Here is an 18,881-nt window from a genome sequence, read left to right as displayed (position 1 = left end):
CTTGCTGCCAAGCCCGATGACCTGAGTTCAATACCCAGAACCCACTGTGTGGAAGACACGACCTGAGTCCTGAAAATTGTCCTTTGACCTGGAAAGAGTGTCATGACAACAGGCCTTCCTCCCACATATACACACACGTGGGCAAGTACGCACATACACATATAAACAAATGTTGTAAAGAATAAAAGAAAATTCCAACCTTGGGAGACAATGCGTTCGTTGTGCTTACAGGAGCACAGTGAGAGATTGCTTACAGCAGTATGAACGATTCCAAAGTCAGCCGCATCACCAATCCCGCTATGTCCCTCCTCTATACCCCAGCATCACCGTGTGCAGCTGGGTTGGGGGTTGGGTGCAGGAGGATGTGAGAACCGGGTCTCAGGTGAGAGTCTGATGACCTTTGACCCCTTCCATGAGGAAATACTAGCAAGCGTCTGATCTCACAGCGGTGACAGCAACCCTGTGTCTGGAGCAAGTTCTTACCCCAGGTATTCAAACCTTCACATGTACCTCAGATGGCCCTGTTTCACTAGAGTGTTCCTACGGACTAGAACAGAGCCCCTGGACATTTTAGGTGACCAGAAAAGGGTTTCAGGTGGGAAAAACCCCAAAATAACTCCTAACAAGCAGGACTCCACCCTGCATGAGGGGAGCGCAAAGCCAAGGCCAAGTGTCACAATTTTTCTGGGACTGCAGTTATTTATCCCAAAGGCATTCAGAGGATGAAAATTACCCACAAGAGTTCTCCTCAATCGGACTAGAGAGATGGCTCAGCAGTTAAGAGAACTTTGTGTTTCTCCGGAGGACCCAAGTTTGGTTCTCAGCACCCATATCAGGTTCACAACCACCTACAACACAAGCTGCAGGGTGATCTGACATCTCTGGCCTCTGAGAGCTTGTGCACTTATATGTCATACACACATACACATAATTTAAAATTTTAAAAAAGAATTTTCCTCCTTCTAAGTTACATATCTTTTATTTTCATTTTTCACCATTTTTTTAAAAAATCTGAGTGCATTGAGATGATGCAGTTTTTCAATGATTTGCATATCTTGTTCCTCCAGAACAAGTGTGTGCGTGTTTGCATGCATGCATGTATGTGTCCCACATACAGGCCCCATGGAAGATGACATCAGATCCCCTGGAGCTAGAGTTACTGGTAGTTCTGAGATGCTCACTGCAGGTTTGGGAAAATGATCTCGGGTCCTGTGGAAGAGCAGCAAATGCTTTTAATTGTCGAGCCATTTCTCCAGCCCCTGCCAGCCTCAGATCTGTTACATACCCAAGGATGGTCTTAAGTGTTTATGTCTCTTGCCTCTACCCTCTGAGTTCTAAGATTATAGGTGTGTACCGCCACGGTTGGTTTATGAGGTACTGGAGAGCTATCCCAGAATTTCATGCGTGTTAGCCAAGCAGTGTATCAAAAGACGACAGCCACAGTCCCTGCAATTGACACCGTCTCCAAAGTGTGAAAATAAACCGGTGTTCTAACTTATTTTAAATGGAACTGAAAGTCATTTAAGAGAGTAGGCTTGGGTTTTTTGTTGTTGTTTCTGGTTTTGGTTTTTGGTTGTGTTTGTTTGTTTGTTTGCTAAAATCTGCAAGGACACGCTAAAAAGCAGAATTCCAAGTGAAGATTGACTTTTTAAAGTTATTTATTTTTAATTTTCATGTACCAGTGGTTTGCTTACAAGTATATATATGCATACTGTGTGGGCCTGGAGCCCGGAGGCTTTGAGCAACCTTGTGGGAGCTGGAAATCAAACCTGGTCCTTTGCAAAAGCAGCAAGTGTGTGCTGTTAACCTCTGAGACGCTCTCCAGCCCCCAGGAACACAAGGGCTGGGGGCTGGGTGTGGTGCTGAGACTACACCTTTCGTCTCAGCACTGGGGAGGTAGAGGCAGGCAGATCTGTAAGAGTTGAAGGCCAGCCTGGTCTATGTAGTGAGTTCCAGGTCCAGGTCAGCCAAGACTGCAGAGTGAGACTCTGTCTCACCCTCCCACACCACTGAACCCCACAAAAAAGTGGGGGTTGGAGGGAAGGGGTGGACCGGAGAGCTGGCTCAGCAGTTGAGAGTGTGTAACTCTTCCCCCCAGAGAACATGAGTCTGACTTCAGAATTCATGTTAGACTGCTCACACAGCCTATAAGTTCAGCTCCAGTGTGTCTGACCAATACCTCTGCCCTCTGCAGGTATCTACATTTCATGTGCATCTACCTACATATACACCCGAACACAAACACAATTAAAAATAAAATAAAAATATTTATTAAGAGGTAGGGGGATTGAAAGGGGGGGAAAAGAGGATGGAAAAGAGGAAGAAAAGGAAAAACCTAAAAGATTTGTAAAGTGCTCTGCTTGAGGTGTGGCCATAGCACGTGAGCCCAGGGCCAGCCCCACCTCTCTCCCTTGTGATTGACTACCTCAGGATGAACTTTGCGGGTAGACGCCTAACATCACCCTCTTGGACTAGCATGCCCAAAGAGAAGTGGCTGGTGCTAAAATTAACTATTGGCATAGCAGAGGTGACCCACGCATATGACACTAGCAACTGTCTGGTTCTGGGACACACCTGTTAATGATGCCCGAGAAGTGGGCAGTCCCAAAGGTTGCTGGGCTACAGTGAGCATGTGGAGACATGGCAGCATCTCCAGTGATGCCTCCATCCCCACACTCCGTCCCCTTCTGGGCCAGTCCTGGGCATGCCCAGAGCTTCACAGACCACACAGGGTTTCAGCCAAGAATGAGGAGGGCAGGTGTGGAGGAGTTACCTCATCTAGCCAGGGCTGTTCCAGACTTCATGTGGGGAGATAGAATAGGGAATTGAGAGGAGACCAGGAATCCAGCTGGGGCAGTCCTGGCTGGGAAAAGTGTAAGAGCCTCGGTCCCTGTGCTGGGGAAAGAACCCAGGCAGGGGCACACTTCTGATATCCTTGCTGGAGAAGGACTGGATCGGCTGTGGGTCTGCAGCAAAGAATGCAAGCAAGGCTGACCTGGACACTGGATGTGTAATCCTTGCCACCGCCCTGTCTTTGCCATCTCCTGCTGGATGCCTGCCACAGCTTTCCCAGATTTGTGTGTGTGTGTGTGTGTGTGTGTGTGTGTGTGTGTCATTGACGTTGAGTTGTCTTTCACAATCACTTCCTACCTTTTATACTGAGTCAGGGTCTCATCTCACCCCAGAGCTTGCTGGTTCAGCTAACCAGGTTACCCCAGGAATCCTCTGTGTCCATCTCCTGAGCCCTGCAGTTACAGGAAGGCCACCATGCCCAGCAAGCAGTATTTAAATATGTGTTGAGAATCCAAAGTTCAGTCTTTAAGCTTGCCTGGAAATCCCTTTACCTATCCCCGTGTTCCTGGCCCTTGTTTGTTGTTTCGTTCCGTTTTAGACAGGGTCTCGTGTAGCTTATGTACCCTCCTTATCTATCGAAATAGCTGAGGATGGCCTTGAACTCTTCTGTTGATCCTTTTGCATGCTGGGATTGCAGGTGAGCATCACCATGCTCAGTTTATGGGGTGCTAAAGCTCAAACCCAGGCCTTCAGCCACGCAGGCAGGCTACACTCTACCAACTGAGTCATATCCCCAGCCCCATCTCTAGATGCTTCACCCACTCGTGCTACCTGCTGCTCTTCAACCTGGGGCTCCTTACCCAACAGCTTTTAGCATGGGCCTCTTTCTCTGCCATGGCCCATTTTAAAGAGAACACCCATTGCAGCTCAACTTTGGTACTCAGATCAAGTATAACAAGGACATCCACAAACAGACACGGGATCTGGGGGCACCTCGGAGCCAGCCTGTAATAATAATTCCGCTCTTCTTTCCCCAACGTTGTGCGGGAATGAAATCTCAACAGTCTGTCGTTGGACTTTCTAACACTGTACCTTGGCTGTTGGTTTAGGTGTCCGTCTCCCCCAGGGGCGTGCCATAGGTCTTTTTATTTCACTGATATCTGTGGCTCCAGGCCCCAGTCAGCATCTAACATACCATCTCAGGGAAGCTTGCGGATCTGGCCCACGCCAAACCTGTTTGAAGCAGACGGAAAAAGTAACCTGTGAGCGAGATTATGAAATGACAGAGATGACGCGAGGGGCTTTCGAAACCTGGGAAGGCATCTACCCACGTGAATTACAGCCTCTTGCTATTCTTGGCCATCAGAGGCTCAGGCTTTGACCCCGACGCAGCCAACCAGAGCCCGCAGTCAGCTGGGGACAGAGCAGCCCTGCAACGCAGACCTCTGCTGCCGCCTAGTGGCTGCTGGTCTCCTAGTAGCTGAGCTGAGGCTGCCTGAGTCTGCAGCAAGCCTTTAGAGTTCACCTCTGCTGCCGGGTTCAAATGGGGGACTAGGGGAAGCAAAGAGAAGGCCATTCAGGGCCTTCCTTTTTTTTTTTTTTTTTTTTTTTTTTTTTTTTGCAGTGTGACTCAGGATGATATTCAGTGACCTCCTTCACCTTCCTAAGCATCCGTTTCTCATCGGCAAAATAAAGATGGCTACTACTCCTATGGTTGCTGTGTAGATTAAAGGAGACTGCATGGAAGCTGTTTAATAAATCCTAAATATTCACACGCTAGCTATTGCTAGGCAGTTGCAGGTTAGGCTGGCCTCAAACTCACTATGAAGCTAGGGATGCCCTTGACCTTTTGACCCTTAACGCCCCCATCTCCGGAGTGCTGGGATTATGGCCATGCACCACTGCGCCCTGTTTATGCAGTGCTGGGGATCAAACCCAGGACCTCATTTATGTTAGACAAACACAGCCAACTAAGCTACTTCCCCAGCCCCCATTGCTACAATTAAAACAAAGACATCCTCGGAGATGCCCATGTTTCATCCCCCTCTGTCATTAGGGTGCCTCTGCCCACACGAAATCTCACTCTTTCCCTGCAGTACTAGAACTTCAACCCAAACCCGTGCATGCCAGACACTTACACCACCACTGCACTGCATCCCTAGCCCCAGTGCCTGATGTCTGCAGAGCCGAGATGAGATATCTTGTCTCTGTTCTGTACATAGGACCTGGAGGCTGCTCGGTGGTGCTGGGTGAAGGGGTGAAAAGTATTATGGGTAAGTGCGACATGCTTCTAGAGGCTTTCCTGTGTAGGGCACAAGTGAGCTGGCTTCCCGGGTAAAAGCACTTGCCATCAAACCTGACGACCTGTGTTGGACCCCCTGGTACCCACTTGGAAGAAGGAAGAGAACTGGCTCCTGTGGGTTGTCCTCTTTGCTCTACTCATGTGCACACCCAACCACTCAACATAATACATAGATAAATGCAAATTTAAAAAATTAAGATTTCTCTGTACAGTCTAAAACTTCTATATTAAACATAATCACTGAGAGGGAGGGGCTCACTCACCTTACAGGCATAATCACTTTTATAATCACATAAAAACGTATTAATGGGGAGCAGTGGGACTAGGGGGGAAGCTGGTGCAGAATTGCATCCTTCCCCAGTGCACAGTCGCCATCTCCAGGTGGCAGTGACGGTAAGTGACAAGCATTCCCTTCCCACATGACTCCCCAGTTCACCCCTGCCTCTCCATGTTGACAGTGAATCACTCCGGGGGATAATTAGGAGCACAATAGTTCCCTGAAATTCTACATAAGCAACATCTGATGGCAGGTGTGTGCCTAGCTCAGAGACAGAGTGGAACACACACACAATGCCCAGGACCTCCTCACACCAGTTCTTGGTGGGCCAGGTGCCAGGGCTTTGGTCCTTGGGTGGTCTGAAAACCCAAACCTTGGCTGACTTGGGATGGCATAGTGTTAGGAGGAAGAAGTTGGCTCATATCACTCGTCGCTGCCCTCACTACCTGGAGGAGAGTGGGGTCCATTCAGGGCAGGCCCCACTTCTGTAGTGTGTCCCTTCCTTTTCTCAAGTTTTCCTTATTAAACATTTTTGCTTGTGATTATAAAAGTATACATTTGCTATAGAAATTTTAGAATGTACAGAAAGTCTAGAGAGGGCCAAACCCACTCATAATATAATCATTCACCTGGTAGGTGACCGTGAGCAGCCCCCGGCCCTTAGCACGAAGAGCACATCTCAGCCTCCCCAGAGAGCATGCTCAGACAAGGCACCCAGCACCCTGCGACAAGCACCAAGGGTTGTTTGATGGATTTCTTTCCTGTTTTCTCTAAACATACATCTAGTTTGTTTTGTTTGAAGGTGAATATGATATGTGTGTGTACATGTCTGTCTGCGTATGCCTGTACATGCATGCGTGCGTGTGTGTGTGTGTGTGTGTGTGTAGGCCGTAGGTTGATGTTAGATGTCTCCCTCAATCATTCTCCACATTTTTTTTTCTTGAGACAGGGTCTCTCACAGAATCTGGAGTTCAATTGTGAAAGATCAGCTGGCTTCCAAGCTCCAGGAATCCTCCTGTCTCTGCCTTCCCAGTTTTGGAATTACAGTTATGTGCCATCATGCCTGGCTCTAAATGCACATATTTAATATATTAATATAAAGTATATTTAATTAACATATTTAAGCGTATAATTTAATACATATTTAATCATGTGTGTGTGTACTAGGACTCAAACTCAGATCCTCACACCTAGAAGGCAAGCAGTTTGCCAATGGAGTCTCTTTAGCCCCTCTTTTGTTTTTTGTTTTTGTTTGTTTTGTTTTTGATACAGGGTCTCTAGTTGAGTTCCTATCCTACCCCCACCCCTCCCCCACGTGCTGAGTTACAGGCATGCATCACCATGCCTGGCTTTATACCTAGTTATTTTAAGCACTGAGGTCACACTGTGTCTCTTTAGGCTACCTACCAAAACCATCCTCTTGCGTGTAACATCGGTTGTCCTCTGAGTTTCACTCTTTCGGCGATTCTCAATATTGCTGTGATTCAAATCCTTGTATTTATTGATTCTTATTATTTTTTTCAGTTAGTGCATTAGCCAGCGTTCCCAGAGAGGCTGAGAACACAGTTGTCATTCTGTCCTTGAAGCTGGATGTCTCCATGGTTCCTGGTCTTCACACTGTGTTAGAAGCCTGGGAATACTGGTTTTGGAGTCACTGACAGAGACAGCGGCAGCCTGGATGGGGAAATCAACTTGGCAGCAAGAGGGAAGCCGGGAACCAAAAGATAAAAACACTACTACTTCTTCTTCTCCTTCTCCTTCTCCTTCTCCTTCTCCTTCTCCTCCTCCTCCTCCTCCTCCTCCTCCTCCTCCTCCTCCTCCTCCTCCTTCTTTTCCCCTCCTCTTATCTGGCTGCTTCCAGAAGATGGGGCCCACACTTGGGGGTGGTCACCCAGCATCAATTAAGGCAATCAAAACAATCCCTCCAAGGCTTCCTGCTCAGGTGATTCTAAATTATAACAGTTTAAACATTTAAAGCCAGCAATCCCAGCTAGCATACAAAGCAATGAGTTCTGTGGTGACATTTTCATATACACATGTTGAACTTGACTCACATCTGCCCTTTCAGTCCCCGCCCATGAGCCCCAGTCCCATTGGTTCCTGTCTTTCTTCCACATAACATCCTTTCTGTTGACTTGTTGGGGGGGGGGGGGACGCAGGGAATTGCAACACACACCTGTAATCCCAGCACTCAGAATGCAGAAGCAGGAGGATCACAGTTTTCAGACAGTTTGAGCTACACTGTGAGACCTGGCCTCAGAAAAACAAAATGATGGACTAGGGAGATGGCTCCGTGGGTAAAAGATCTTGCTTTGTAAGCATGAAGACCTAAGTTTAAATCCTCAACACCCACACAAAAAAACAACTGGGCATGAACATATGGGTCTGCATCTCCACTATGGTAGAGGACAGAGGCAGGAGGATTGCTGTGTAGACAATGGTTTATGTGTATTGTAGAAGTATAGTACGTTTTGCTGGCTGCTGTTTTAGCTCCAGGTTCAGTGAAAGACTGCGTCTTGCAGGAATAAAGCAGAGAGTAACAGAACATGACATCCTCTAGTTTCTACACGGTAATGCACATGAAGTGGTACACATATGTGCACATGCATGTATAATACACAGAGACCTAAATTTTTAAGCTAAACAATGAAAACAGAAAAGAAGGAGGAGGAGGAAGAAGAGGAGGAGGAATGAAAACAGACAGAATCCAGGAAGGCAACACCCAAGTCAATCATTTTTCATTCTAGGATATAAGAGGGAAAAAGGAAGAAATCAATAAAAACAGTTAAAAATGGGATTCAGAAATTGAAGTCTGTGCATTTTTAGATGAAAAGGCTTCCGTGCACCCAGAAAAGGTGAGTAAAAACACACGTAACTCAGGCGCAGTGCTGTGAGATTTCAGGACCCTGGAAGATGGGGATGGTTTGATTCAACACACTCCAGAGGGAAGAGAACACGCGACATAGACTCCCTGCAGATCAGTGTCTGGCTGCCCAGCAGCCACTCTGAGCAAGGAGACAATGAAGCGACTTTGCAAGAAAGATTATCTCCAGTCTAGACCATATGCCCAGCCAACTGCCAATAAAATAGAATTAAAGGGCATTTTCAGATAAGCAAGTTCCCCCAAAATTGACCTAGTGGCCACCCTTTTTCTAGAAGCTACTGGAGGGTGTGCTCTACCAAAGCAAGAAACAAAGCCTAGAAAGAGAGCCAGGAAACAGGAAGGATAGGGCGGCCCAGCCGCAGAACCCAGGATGACAATGAAGGCACAGCCTAGGGAAGCCGCCAGGCACTTACCATGGCTATATGCATGATGGCCACTGTCTCAGCTAGCCACTCTACCCAGAGATAGAAGAGACAGGTTCCAGGGAATGTAGCCCAGCACTACCCCCTCCCCCAACAGATCTTACTACATACCCGAGCCAGCCTAGAGTCTGCTGTGTAGACCAAGCTGGCTTCTATCTGGTGTGGAGGTAAGGCTTGTGCTCCATCCCCAGCCTTCCAGTTTGGTATGTAGCTGAATGGTCTCATCATTGTGCTGGTGAAGTCCCTGCAGTGCCCTCTGAGAAAGCGGACTTGGTAAGAACTCTGTTCACCCCTGATGAAGCATCCCACTCCCACCCGGGAGCTAGAGGTGAGCTGTAGTAAGCAGCCGCCTTCTAACTAAGACCTGCTGCAAATTCACTGTGGCCCAATGACAGTGCAGCCATTGATGTTGCAAGGCTTGCTGGTGACACTTCCTAAGGACTTCTGTGAGGAAGATCTTAAACCCCTGAAACTCCTGCTTCCGCCTCCTAAGTCCTAGCATGCACCTGGCTCAATAACAGTTCGCTTTCTAAAAATTTCCCGCACGTTCCCACCAAAATACATTTGCCTTGTTGTTTAATACTCTGCATAATCCTCAGTGGCCACACTGACTGCAGCAAGCTTTCCAGCATCGCTTCCACGGCCAGCGTGAGGACAGCTGTGCTGCCTGTCACTCACAGATCAAAGGAGTGAGGTGGGTAGAGTGTGAAGATGTGCATAAGCACCTGACTTTGAATCTAACCCATATAAAAAGATGGACAAGATGGTACACGCTTGTAATCCCAGAGCTAGGGGACAGAGACAAGCACATTACTGGAGCTCACTGGCCAGCCAGGGAGCAGGTGGCAAGCCCCAGGTCTGGGTGAGAGACCCTGTCAAAGCAGAGTTCCTCAAGGAATCACACAAGAGGCGTCAGGCCTCCACATTCACACAGGATCGTGCGCCTGTGCAAAGTGGTTGACACCTAGGGAAAGGTCTTTGACACTGGTCCTTTACGTATCATTGGCTCTGGTGTATATTCATTCTTCCTCATCAAAGAAGATCTGCTCCATCCTTCTGCACAGCTGGACTGACAGACATCAAACAGAAGTGGCAAAGAAGCCAACCTAGCACTTCAGAAAAATCCCTGCTGGTTTGTCTGATTTAAGGGTTTTTGGCTTGGATGGGTTTTTGTTTTGCTAATCCTGGTGGAGGAAAAAAGAAAAAGAAAAACTAGAAGCAGAGGGAGGTGGAGAGAATGAGCGAGTGTGAGAGCAAGGGGGCAGAAGAAGGGGAGAACCGGGCAGAAAGAGAAAGAGGAGAAATGGAGAATGAGAAGGAAAAGAAATGAGGATGACGGAGGAGGGGAAGACGGGGAAACCATCTGAATGATCCGCATTTCAGTTCTAAGGCTCTTAGCTTGCTCCATAGTAGGGAAAGCCTGCAGTCTGCAGGACAGAAGGCAAGAACCCCAGCATGTGGGACCTACAGCACTCAAGGCTGCTTCTCGTGCCTCCTGGGTTTTGTTGTTAGCATGCTGACAGCCAGAGGGAGCATCAGCAAGACTTGTGCATATGCATGTGTGCATGTGTGTGCATGTGCATGTGTGCGTGCGAGTGGTGTGAATTGTGCAGAAATGATTAACTAAGCACTGCGAACACAGAGGAAGGGTAGTTACATCATTAAAAAAAAAAAAAAAAAAAAAAAACTGACCTGAAGAGGCTCCTGAAGGCAGGTACCATGACAGTAAGGGAGGTGACAATTTTTGTAATGATACAAAGAATCTAAGATTTATGCCTGTGTCTGCTCTGCCGTCCCCAACCTGGCTTCTGCTCTTCTTCGAGTCTCTGAAACCCCTGGTCAGTTCTTGGTCCTACCAAACCCTTAAGAAGATGCACTATAGCAGCCTTTGGTCCAGTATGGGAGATAAGTTTCAACAAAAAGCCACCATTGGAAATCTCAGAGCTACTCAAGGGACAGAATGCAGCAGTTCATCATAGCCCCCTCAGCTATTCACTGGGAACTTATAATGACACAGTTTCGTTAGACATGTACCTATGATTCATCTTCAAAGCATCCCAGTAGGGTTATGTCACACTAGACAACTCCCCATGGACCCTCAGCTCACAACACCCCTTCTCAGGCTCATCCTCCAACACGGAGGGGATGTTTATGGTTTATGGGTTGAAGACAACAGAAGCAACTCTAGCTGAAGGAGAAGTGGTTCTATTATGACCTACTAAACGGCCGAATTGTAGGTCAGTGATAGGACACTTTGTACTATGCATGAAGAAGCCCTGAGTTCAATCCTCAGTCTGGCAGGAAATATTAGAAAGCTCTAGAAAAACAGGCATTAGGTGGGCTTCCAGAAAATGGCCAGGAGCCCACTGCTGAACCAGCCTACCATGAAACTGGTTCCCATGGCAACTCCAGAAACCAGTGCCCCTGGTGTTCTCATGTTAGCTAAGTCACTGCTCCAGCTGACACTCTGCATCACACACAGTGGGCTCAAAATCCTGAACATGAACCAGGAGATGCAGGTGTCTAGATTCTGTTTAAGGAAGATCGTCTCACAGAGTAAAAACACTGGGGATCTCTCCACAGGTTTAGCCGGCCACAAATGAAGCCTCCCCGAGTAAGGTGGGTTCTCAGTGCTACTGTCTCTACTGACATCTGGCAGAGGCTGAGATCATCAGGTTCCCTCTAAGAATAAGGAAGGGCTAGGCAGATGACGCAGTCAGAGAGTCCTGCCGCTCAAGCATGAGGACCCTAGTGAGTAGCAATCATCCCCACACTTTGGAGGTGGAGGCAGGAGAATTAGGATCCCCAGCAGCCATCTAAAAGCCAGGCGTGGATGCCTGTGTCTGGGACCCTGCCCTGAGGAATAGGGGTAGAGATGGGCAGACCCTGGGACCATTGACCAGAAAGCTTAGCTGAATCAAGGAGCTAAGTGTCAGGGAGAGGTCCTGTTTCAAAAAAGGTGGAGACTGGCAAAGTAAGACATCAGATGTCAATTTATGACCTATATACCTGACCCGCATCTGCATACAGCCACAGGACATCTATCACACACACAGAGAGAGAGAGAGAGAGAGAGAGAGAGAGACAGAGACAGAGAGACAGACAGAGAGACAGAGACAGAGAGACAGAGACAGAGAGACAGACAGAGACAGAAACACAGAGACACAAAGAGAAAGAGACAGAGACACAGAAAGAGAGACAGAGACAGACAGAGACACAGAGAGACAGAGACAGAGGAGTACCAGTGCTGGGAATGTAGGTGAGTTGGTGGAGGGCTCGCTTAGCATGCATGAAGGTCTCGGTTTGCTCTCCAGCACAACAGAACTGGGGACAGTGGTGAATGACAATTATCCCCACACTTTGGAGGTGGTGGCACAATTAGGAGATCATTCTTAGCTACACAGTAAGTTCAAGACCAGCCGGAGATACATGAAACGCTAACTCAAAGGAAAAAAAGAGTGTCCAGAGATGTAAACTGAATTTGGCTAATCTAAAGCAAGGGCTGCCCTCCAGGTTCTGTCTGGGGCCAGGGAAGATGCAGGCTTCACTGCCAAGCCTCATCCAAGTCCAGGAAGCTTTAAAAACTGATGTTAATTTGACAAACAACTTCGTGCTTGTTAACCTCAATCATTAAAAATAAGGTCTGGCCAGATGTGGCAGTGCATAGCTGTAACCCCAGCAGTGAGGATGTGGAGGTGGAAAGATCGAAAATTCAAATTGAACCTCAGATAAATATCAGGTTCAAGTCTTCTATGTGAGGCACTGTCTCAAAAGAAAAAACTTTATACTGTGTAAGTCTTTTTTTATTTCATTTTTCTGCTAATTTAATTGTTAAAAGCTACGTGGGTCATCTTAGGTCCACTAGTGAAAGTTCATTATGGAATAAACAAATTAAAGTGACCGAAAAAGAGAGACACTGGGACTGAGATATTTGTCTGTAGCATCAGGCACTTCTCCAGCACAGGCCCTGCATGGAGAAGACTTGGTTTAACTGCATCAAACCTCTCTCAAAACAAAGGCATGAAAGCCATCCTCCAGCTGGGCGTGATGGTGCACGCCTTTAATCCCAGCACTTGGGAGGCAGAGGCAGGCAGATTTCTGAGTTCGAGGCCAGCCTGGTCTACAAAGTGAGTTCCAGGACAGCCAGGGCTACACAGAGAAACCCCGCCTCAAACAACAACAACAACATCAAAGAAAGCCATCCTCCAGAAAACTAAAGAACTAACTAACGAACTAACTGACTGACTAACTAACTATCTAACTAACCAGCCTGACTCCTGTATTGTGACATGAGCACTGAAGATCATTTTTGTGAAGTTAATCCCAGCACTCAGGAGGTAGCCTGATCTGCAAAGTGAGTCCAAGACACCCAGGGCTACACAGAGAAATCCTGTCTTGGAGGGGAGGAGAGAGAGAAAGAAAATGAGAGAGGGGAGGGGAAGGGAACAGGGAGTGGGAGAGGGACAGAGAACCACATCTGCTGGCCTCTAAAGGTCAGTCTCCAGAGGAAACCATAATTCTCATAAAAGCTGAGGGAACTTGGCAGACAGAACATCTCTCTGCACAACAGGTGCCACAACACCCTGGACCTGGGACCGTCCTCAGGGCTCCAGCCAGGGTGGAACGGTGCCCAGCTCACCACGCTCCAGGCTCTCTGCCTAATCATCTAGTTTTATTGCATTCTCAAAAGCCCCGGAACATGACATTTGGAATTTTAAGGACCGAGTGCCGTAGGCACAGAGGATGCACCGCGGTGCACAGAAGTTTGGTCTCAGTACTGGTCATCCTGGACCTGTCTTTCCAGGCCCTTCCTGGGGCTGAGTGACCTTCTCTGCCTCAGAAACCATGAGCCACCCGAGGCCCTTCCGATGAACCGGTTGCCCCTTTAAGCTAGAGACAGCTCTGATTTTTGACACTAATGAGTCTATAGTGAAAGTGGCCTTCATCCCCTCTGCAGATATGAAGATCAATCGTCATGGATGTTAAACAGTTTGCCCTTGACCTCCATACTAGTCACTAACTGAAACCAAGTTCCCAACCACTCGGCCTACTTCCTTATCTCTCCCCTTCCATAGCACTGGTTGAAGTTTTAGCATCCCAGCCTTGAGGCTTCCAATACTTTTTAGTGTGGGTGAGGGATGGGCTAATAGGAATCTTAAATATTGGTGGTGGAAATGCAAACCGATAAGAATGTTGTGGGGGGGGGGAGAGTATTCTCGAGAGAAGCAAAACTCACAGGACATATGCTTACACACAAGTGTGTTTCAGGACTGCGCTCACACAACTGTGCTGAGTGAGAAGTCCGACCATCTGCTCCCTGCAAGCAAGCAAACCCACGAAGCCAGTGACATCATACAGTCCCTGGCTGAGTCCCAAGGACCAGAGGCGTCTACGGTAAATGGCCAGACTCAACCCAAGGGCCTGAGATCCATCTATGTCCAAGTCCTAACCATTGCCTGTAGCTGATACCCAAATTCGTTTCCAGCCTAGACCTCTTCATTGAACTTTAGATTTGCAAAAGCCAGTAGCCAGACTGGAGCCTGCCCTGGCCCAAACCTTTTATCCCAATTCCCACCTTACTACAATGGACGTGAACCCATTTCACACTACGGGGATCACCTGACACCTGCTCCTGAACCTGGAAGTCACTCAGACTCTCGCCACCTTCTGTCCTGTATATACAGTTTCTCAGTTAAAGCAGTCATTGTATTTTCAAACACACCTTCCCCTCATTCCTCCTCCCCGTCTTCACTCCCATGGCCTGTGCTGAGCTATTAATCCAGTGGGTTTCGTTCAGCATGGTCTTTTGCCCCTCCTTTGAAGTTAGATGTGCCTGTGTGGTTCTATCTTCACATCTGATGGTGAATCCCAAAGCTTTCTCCCTCCTGCCCTGCAGATTATGGGAGCTGGGTTCAAGAGGAAGACTTGCCCTTGGAGCCCCTAAGTGGCTAAGGTGATCAGAACCCCTCTGCTGACCCATGAAAGCAAATGAGTATTTAGTAAGTCATTACAATCAGAGGTTGTGTGTTACCGAAGCACAACCTGCTCACCCTGTCTAAAGTGCCCTCTTGGCTCAGTCAGCCGGTCTCCTGAACACCATTCTGGATGGGCTTCTATCGTTCTGACCACGCGGGGTGGCAGGTAGCCTTTGGGGAACGTCGATCAAATCCACATAGTTCCCTAAGACCCCACAGCACTTCCTGTGGTACACAGAAGAAAATCCAAACTCGGGGTGGAGTGGGGGAGTTAGTCAACAAAGTGCCAAGCGTGAGCACCGAGTTGGGTTCCCAAAGCCCGCAGAGTGAGGCATGGCAGCCAGCACCTGGTATCCCAGAAGATGCCTGCAGATCTCAGGGGCCAGCAAATCTAGCCTATTGACAAGTGTCAGAGCAGTGGGGAACACTGTCTCAAAAAAAAAAAAAAGATGGCAGTGATTGAGTAATAGCACACAAGGTTGTCCTCTGTCCTCCACCTTCTGCCTAAAATACTTTCCCACAAGGTCATCATCTTCCGTCTCCTCACCGGCTTCAGTGATCCAGCTCAGGGAGGGCGCCCGCACACCCTGCCACCGCTCCTTGTTCGGCTCAGCTCCTAGGTTCTCATCACACTCTTTTCATGTTTACTTAGTCACTGAGTTGCAAGCTGTACAGAGGCCATGTCAGCCCTTGGTAAATATTTTTTGAGTGGAACAAAGACTGAAAGCAAAGGCGAGTTTCAAAACACAGTGTGTGAGGCAACTGTGGCTCAAGAGCTAGCAAAATATCCTTGACCAATTCTGATGACTGTGGCCCAGCCGCCTCTCAAGTTCCTCACATTCCCCAGAAGCCATAGTGCCCCTAGCAGGCTGCGGGTTCTCTAGGAGGCTCAGCTTAGAGTCTGTTCTCCACTGGAGCCTGGCAGTATACTGGTGTGAGGCCCGCCTGGCACAGGTGCTGACAACCAGGCAGCCTGGAGGAGATGGGGCAGGCAAAAGCTGGTGCCGTCGTGGTCTGTGGACAGCTCTTTAAAACAGTACAAGGTAAAGGTTTCCAGTGCCCACAGATGGAGAAATGTGTAGAGAGCCCATTCTAGAAAGTTCTCCCCACTGCACTATTGGTATCACCAACCCTAGCCTGGGATGCTTGGTTTCTAGTCTCTGCTGCATCCCCCTCCATCCTCCCAGCTCACACAGATGCCATTCCTTGGTCCTCCCCATTCCCGACACTTCTGGGGGCATACAGGACATGGGCATGTTGTCCCCATTCTCAGAGACAAAGAGACTGTGGCCCAGGGAGGCTAGGAGTCTCTCCTGGGATCACATGGGGAGTTTAGAGGTGAACTTAAACAAAGTTAGAGACCCAGAGAAGAAAGGTTTGGTCTCTTCTTCCATCCGAGTCCACACACGAGGGAAATGGTTAGGAGTCGAACACCACTAATCTAATCCTTATAACCTAATCCCCGTCACCTGTTCCTGGGCGGCAGGGGAGGAGGACTCCTTGCTTTGTGGTTTGTGACCTTGGATTTAGAAGCACAGTAATTTAGCCTGGTAAGTGGCCTGCCTCTGCTGAGATCCCCTGGAGCCAGCTCTTGTTTAGTCAGTCTTGTCTTACCTATCTTCCTGCCCCTCCCCCCCACCACCACCCTGATTACCGGGCATGCTCAGTTCAGTTACCAGACCTCACAGCTGGCCCCACCCACCACACCCATCCCAGACAGCACCCCATCCTCAAGCAATGAAGGCTTGAGGACCCAGGAACCCTAACTAACTAACCTTCCTTGGTCTTGTGTTCTGAGCAGAGCTCCCAGCTCCCCCTCAGTTGCGTGAGGCAGCCACCAGACAGGCCTGCTCAGGGGAGAAGCTTTCTGCCAACAGAGCAGGTCAGAGAGGACACTTAGAAGGGCTCCTTCTGGGGCTGGTGAGATGGCTCAGTGGGTAAGAGCACCCGACTGCTCTTCCGAAGGTCCAGAGTTCAAATCCCAGCAACCACATGGTGGCTCACAACCATCCGTAACGAGATCTGGCTCCCTCTTCTGGAGTGTCTGAGGACAGCTACAGTGTACTTACATATAATAAATAAATAAATCTTAAAAAAAAAAAAAAAAAGAAGGGCTCCTTCTGGGGCTGCAGAAATGACCCTGTGGTTAAAGTGTGAGAACTGGGGTTGAATCCCCAGGGCCTATGCAGTGATGGTGACGTCTCACCTGTAGTTCCAGCCACTGTAGGCAGAGCAAGCTGGCTGTCGAGATTAACCATGCCATCAAGCTCTGCGTTTGATTGAGAGATCCTGCCTCAGTGAGTAAGGTAGAGAAGTGAAGGATGACTCCCAACTCGCCCCCACACACACACACACCCCAAGAAGGGAGGGCGAGAAGAGCTCCTACTAATTTGATTACAGCATGTGGGAAGAGTATACAAATTAGGAGAGGGGGAGGACTCAGTTGGCCAAATATTTGCCTAGCACACACAAATACATCCACACCATGTAAATGGGGCATGGTGGCACACATTTGTAACCCTAGTACTCCCCACCCCTATACACACAAAAATAAAAGTTTTAAAAAATTAGAGTTCACTTAAGGCCAGCCTGGGCTACACAGCGACATCCTGCTTCAAGGCATACCCCAGTAGATCAGGATATCTGGTCTCGATAACCCAAAGCAAACGGTCTTGACAGCTCCTCTGGGTGACACCAGTGTGCCGCCACGTTGAGGGCGTACCTCTCTCATTTAGACTTTTTCCAACAAAGAACTTGTACTGCCTGCAACTGATGGCCTATTGGCCCCGCATAACCACTTGTGGTGTCTTACCTGGAGAGTGACCGTCTTTTGGTAATTTCTCACTGTTCCTAAGGGGGTTTTCATGACCAGGTCAGGACTTTTTTTTTTTTCCCTAGCTCAGGATTTCTCATCTTGGTATTGTTTCTGTGGGAAATCAATCCAGTTTTTATCTTTTCCACTTACACCACCTTTTCCTAGAATATAACCTGCTATGAATTCGAACAATACCTGCTTTCTTTCTTTGCCTTGCTTATGAATGTGCAAGTGTGGGTGTGAGAACAGCCAGAGTTCCCCGGGACAGGGCAGGGCCCCAGGCTTGGAACAGCCTGGGAAGGGGGTGGGGGTGGGCTGGGGTCAGTGCCCAGTGTGGGGAGCTGGGCTATTCTGACCCTCAGCGGAGGGTGCCTTGCCCTATATCAGCACCACCACAGTAAACTGTGCTCTGCGTGTGTGGGTACTGCCTCCATTCTTACTTATTAGTATTATTTTTTACCTCCTGAATGTCTTGCTGACCTCCTGGGGCCTGCTGGCTTTGCAGACAGAAATGTACCTGCTGTGGGTGAGCTAGTGCTCCCACAGAAGACCTGGGTTTGGTTCCCTGCACCCACATGGTGTAGCTTAGAACTGCCTTTAACCCCAGTTCTAGTGAATCTTGATGCCCTTTTATGGCCTCCAAAGGGACTTGTACCCACATGGGGTCCATGCAGACAACCAGGCACCCACCAGACATTTAAAGTACATATTTAAAAAAGAAAGAAAAGGAAATGAGGTGACTACAGACTCCTCTGTGCCCCAAGACTGTCAGGTGTCAGCTCTCAGAATCCAAGGCCCCGCATCCACTTCTGCTGGCAACCTCTAAATACCTCTAATATGTCTGTGATGGAGGGGGCGGGGGTGTGTGAAAGGCTGATGTCTATCCCTAGATCAACATCATGTGTGGGATAACCAGGCCGTTTATGTGCCATCTCTGAGAGTTTGGTGTCCATGGCTTAGAGTAGAGGACAGGCAGGACATTTCTCTCTTGTAAACAAAACCAAAATGTTGCTCTTCAATGCCCCGCTTCAAGGCCAGGAGGATGGCTCAGTGCTTAAAACACTTGCCATATATGTCTGAGGGCCAGGGTTTGGGTACTCAGTGCCGATTCTGAGTGTCTATAGCAACCTGCCTATAATTCTAGCCTCCAAAGGCAGGTTGGGGACCCCCAGACAAGATGGCTGGTAAGACAAATTATATCTTCAAGCCCTGGGTCTGACTGGAAACCCCACCTCATTGATTAGGTAGGTATCTTAGTCAGGGTTCTCATAGCTGTGAGAAGACACATGACCAAAAGCAACTTGGGGAGGAAAGGGTTTATTTCAGCTTCTGCCTCCTAATTACCGTTCATCAGGGCTAGAACCTAAGGCAGGAACTGACGCAGAGAACACAGAGGACGGCTGCTTCCTGGCT

At 48.5% G+C, this 18,881-nt stretch overlaps 1 long non-coding RNA gene across 1 annotated transcript; it reads right to left on the bottom strand.

Moving 5' to 3' along the window:
* Positions 1 to 2,247: 2,247 nt before the first annotated feature.
* LOC115031329 (uncharacterized) lies at positions 2,248 to 15,279 on the bottom strand. Its single transcript, XR_003836954.2, has 4 exons — positions 15,201 to 15,279; positions 8,790 to 8,934; positions 6,780 to 7,046; positions 2,248 to 4,026 (listed from the first exon to the last, which is right to left on the bottom strand). It is a non-coding gene; the product is annotated as an uncharacterized LOC115031329 (long non-coding RNA).
* Positions 15,280 to 18,881: the final 3,602 nt, after the last annotated feature.

This window comes from Mus caroli, unplaced genomic scaffold (genome assembly GCF_978045245.1).
Source record: "Mus caroli unplaced genomic scaffold, Mus_caroli_1 scaffold_7, whole genome shotgun sequence".
Taxonomy (NCBI): domain Eukaryota; kingdom Metazoa; phylum Chordata; class Mammalia; order Rodentia; family Muridae; genus Mus; species Mus caroli.
This window is presented reverse-complemented; position numbering and strand designations above follow the sequence as displayed.